This window comes from Puntigrus tetrazona, unplaced genomic scaffold, assembly GCF_018831695.1.
Source record: "Puntigrus tetrazona isolate hp1 unplaced genomic scaffold, ASM1883169v1 S000000148, whole genome shotgun sequence".
NCBI classification, from domain to species: domain Eukaryota; kingdom Metazoa; phylum Chordata; class Actinopteri; order Cypriniformes; family Cyprinidae; genus Puntigrus; species Puntigrus tetrazona.
In genome coordinates, this window is record NW_025047824.1 from 1,740,001 (window position 1) to 1,745,000 (window position 5,000).

The following is a 5,000-nucleotide window of genomic DNA, read 5'->3' on the forward strand; positions in this document are numbered from 1 at the left end:
GTTGTTTACGTTTAACTCCTTCCCCACCGCTTTCTGTGTTTTCGCTGTCATGCCGCAGGAGGCGCCGTTACGCATCTAATGAAAGTGTGATGAATCTCTGGATAAAAAAACAGAAGAAGGAGCAGGATCAAGCGATTGCATCGTAAGCAGAAGCATCTTTTTTATATATAACTTGCTGTTAAGATTTATACTATAGTTTCATTTCACTGTTTTTGGAAGCAGGGGTTCAGATCTTTCTTTTGACATAATGCATGTTCAGATATTCGTACAACAATATATACTATTTATTTTTTTCGTAATTTTCGTAGTTGAAAACGGTTAGGAAAACGGTTTGAAATATTAAAATTCTCATTAAAAAAAAGTCTAAATAAGACCAAATCTTAAAGAATATTCAGTGGAAAATGTCAGGGGGGAATGGCGTACAGGAAATATGTCCAACCTTAAGAAAAGATGGGTATCAAACGACTTTATAAATACAAAAAAAAAGCGTAAAATGTCAATTTAACATTTAAAGAAAACGTTTACCCCAAAAATGTAAATTTTGTCATCTTTTATTCACTCTTATTTTGACCCAAACTCATCTTCATGGTGTTTTCGCTTCATTTTGGAGCTCGAAAGCCTTAGTGCTTTTATGAATTTCAATAACCTATACCGGGGGAAAAAAAAAAAAGACTCCTCCATTCCTGATGTACAGAAGAAAGCGAGCCACGCGCGTTTGGAAAACACGAGGGCAAGTAAACAATGACAGAAGTTTAATTTAATAGGATAAAGCATCCCTTTAAAACAACGCTCCCTCTCCCAAAGGCCACGGCAGACTGGTAATAATGACAGGCGCGGCTCTGAAACTCTGTTTCAAAGAGTTTGTTCCCTGCAAAGTTCAAACACGCATTAATATGACTTCATTCAGCGAGCCCTCAGCGTCCTAGCGGAGCGTCCCGAGCCGCGGTGATTGAAATGTAATTATTGGCAAATGAATTCATCTCCGAGTCCCTGCCAGTGATTGCTTCCTCGTTGCGAGTCCATCTGGACCGGCGACGCGTCTCCTTCGCGCCGAATCCTCAATGAGTTCTGTTACGCGGCCCACACCGCGAGTCGTATCGCGCGTCCCTGAGCTCTTTTCCGTGCCGCATCCAGCGGTGGGCCAAGGTTTATAATCTGCCACAAATCCCCCGGCGCTCACGTACGTGTCAGTCCGTCGTAATCTCTTCTACACGGGCTGTCAAGAGAAGGGTCTTGTTTTCCGTCGCGCACGCGGAGGATGTTGGATTTGCTGTTTTGCATCAGAGACACGTCATCTTAACACACACACACACACACACACACACACACCTGTCTGAACGTATCAAGCGTCTGTGTGAACTCACCTACTGATCCTACATACCTAAAAGCGTACGCTTCTATGGTGATGGGAAAGCATAAAGAGGTTTTTTTGGTCAAGAGTTGGCCGGCCTTTCAACTTTTGAGCAGAAAAAGCACATTTTAAGTTGCCTCAAAAACAGAACATGGTTCTAGTGAACCTTCAAAAGACATATCTTTTGAAAGACATAACTTCCGCTCAACAAGGCTGCATTTATTTCATCAAAATGATGGTAAAAACTGTAATAGTGCGAAATATTATTCCAGTTCAAAATAACTGATTTCCGATTAAATGTGGTTTAAAAATATAATTTATTCTCGTGATGCAATGTTGATTTTTTTTTTTACATCGTTACGTCTTCAGTGCCACGTGACCTTCGGGAATCATTCTAATATGCTGATCTGCTGCTCAAGAAACATTTCTTATTACCTTACAAAATAAAGGTCTTCACTGTCACTTTTAATTAAATCTACACAGTTGATTTGACAAAAAAAATCATTTGCATAAATAACCTCGTGTTATTCTAATTTAGTGGAAAAGGCTTTCTTTAATTGGGTTCGTTGAACTTTTTTAATTCATTAAAGGCAGAGCGGGCGATTCGGTTCAAAACATTTGTTTTTGTTACGCTGGTTAAAAGTCTCTTTTAATCCTGATGTCTGTTGCTAAATCAAGTGATCTAAATGCATTTTTATCGTCTGACCATACAAAGTTCATCCGAGGGCTGTGATAGGCTGTCCTGCAGACGTTTTTTTGCACCTTTTTCCACGTGAGTTTCATTAAACTGTTGCAGGCCGAGCAAGAACGGGACATGAGGCAATCGGCAACGTCCAACCGTGCGACCAGTTTCAAACAAAGCAATCGTCACCTTTCTGTAAAGTACAAAAATGCTAATTTCATGTCACGCACACGCACGTGTTCGGTAACGCTTAGGCCACGCGTGGCGTTTCTGACGTAAAAGCCTTTTTTTTAAAGAACGTTCGCATAACGTTATCAGAACGTTGTTTAAACGTAAGCGTAAAACGTTCCACGTGATTTTTGTACATGAAAGCGCAGGGAAACGCAACTTGTACTTGTACGGGTTAAACACTTCAAATACGAAATACTTCAACCGACAACGACACGCAAGTTCTGAATCTGCTGCATCATGATGTAGACGCGTGGGGGCGTGTTTTAATGAGCCGTTTTAGCCCGGATCAGCCTTCTCTTTTGGATGGAACAAATCCTTTTGTGGGAGACGTTGAGCTTTGTAACGTTGGGCAGATCTCATGCACTCGCCGACGGCTGCATAACGGAAAAATAGAAAAATCGCATCCCATAAATCGACACTAGAACGTATTCTAGTGAGCTGGGTTTGTTCTCGGTATCCTGCCGGTAACAAATCGGCGGTTTACTCTATAAACAGTCATCAAAACATTTGCAAAGACACCTCTCAGCTGCTAAACTGCAGAGGATAAACAAAGCATTGCGACATTAGCATTTGTCAGACAGGTGTACAATTATCGACGTGGAAGATGGCGTAGTGTTTTCTGCACACCTGTCTCTGTCGAACGGGTTTGATGCATTTTATCAGCCGTGCACGTGATAGATTTCCGTCGCGATTCTATAGATTTCCGTTCCATTGCGTTTCAAGTCGGTAATGCTTTGCCTGCACTGTTTTTTAGTAGCAAAAACTCTGCAGGTAGACGGATCTCCAGGACTTAAACCCCCCCCGCTGAGTGCATTAGATATTTAAAAGATGAACTTCATCAGATTTGGGCTTCGAGATGGATCGCTGCAGCATGCCTTCTACAAAATAGGTCTCGCGCTCGAGCGTCTGGATTTGAGAAGAATCGAAAAGGCCTGTTTCGTATTTCAAAATGAGCATTATAATCTATCCGGCCCGCTCGGGTATTGAACGCAAACGTTAGGAAGTTGAGACCATGCTCCTAAATAATCCACAAGTAGCAGCACGCAGCATAAAAGAAGGCATTAAAAATTAGTGATGTTTGTTCCTCTGCAATTGAGATTACCTCCGACACAAAAAGGAGCAAGTGTGATATGCCTCTGCGCAGTTTGATGTTTTATAGGGCTCGAGGGAGATATTGAGCGATGACTGCGAAGCCCTCGGAGGAAAGGAGAGAGTACTGGGAGACAGATTTGTGCTTGTTCTCCCATGGGCGGCACGGCGCGCCGTGTGCTTGCCATCTGTTTGCGGGCAATAATGCCGCACGGTGTGATCAAAATGAATAAGCAAGGCACGTTTCAGCGGCTTGTTAGAATGAGAGATTCGATCAGAAATCGTGATTTGCCGGCGGTGACCTTTCGATGTAACCCCCACAGACGATCTGGTGTGAACGTCGTCTAAAATGAATCTTCCCCGAATGCAATTGCTTGAGAAACAGAGACCCCTGGTGGAAAGACTGGGGAAGATCCGACCGTGGATCATGTCTCACAGCCCAATTTGTAAGCATTGATGGCATGGGATTGCACAGTTGAGGTGGATTTGGCATATTCGGCTTTCTAAAGGAATAGTTTGTACAAAAAATGAATACGTACTCACCCTTAGGCCTTTTAAGATGTAGATGAGTTTGCTTCTGCATTGGATCGGATTTGGAGAAATGTAGCATTGCGTCATTTGCTCACCAGTGGATCCTTTGCAGTGAATGGGTGCCGTCAAAAGGGCCAAACAGCTGATTAAAAACATCGCGATAATCCACAAATTGGGCCAAGATACAAATATCCATGATGATTTCTGTGCATATTTCTCTCCCTATTCAGACTTTCAATGGTTTGAATGTAAAAACGCTGCAATTATCAGTTATTATTGCGGTTTCTTGCAAACAGTTTACTCCGCAAAATGTTAAGTGACGGTCTGGAGTGGTGTGGATTGTTTGTGGAGGATTGTGATGTTTTTTATCAGCTGCTTGGACTCTCTTTCTGACGGCACCCATTCACTGCAATTGATGAATAAGTGATGCAATGCTACATTTCTCCAAATCCGTTTGGTAACACATGCATAACAAGCACTTAGGAATAAGGATTAGAGATGTGATGCAAGAGGGAAAATAAGGTCAAGAAAGAATAAAGAAGGCAATGAAAATATAAAGGAAAAAAGATGAGAATGGGACAATAATAAAAGAAAGGAAATGTAGACAAAAATCAAGAAAAGAAGGAAAGATGGGATGAATGGTTGAAAAAAGGAAGGAAATAAAAGCAGAATATAGGAAGAGATTGAAGGCTAAAATGGGAATTGATAGAATAAATGAATAATTAAAGAAAATTGAGGAAGAATGAAAATGAATGGATGGACTGAAGGGTGAAAAAAGGAAGGAAATAAAAGTAGAATGAAGGCATACATGGAAAAAATGAAGGCAGAAAGTAAAAAAAAAATAGAAATGATGAAAGTATGATGGAAAAGGAGATAGAAAGAAAAATAAGGATAAAGAAAACAAAAGAAGAACGGAAATCTAAGGAATATGGATGGAATAGCGTGAAGGAAGTAAGAGCGAAAATAAAGAAAAATAAATTAAACAAAGCTGGAAGGAAGAATCAGCCCGAGTAAAAAAAAAAAAAAAAGCTGGAAGAAGCACAAGGAGGAAAGAAATTAAGACGGAATGGAGCGAAGGAAGATTGTGTGGGAAATCAGATCCCTGATCTCCTCGGA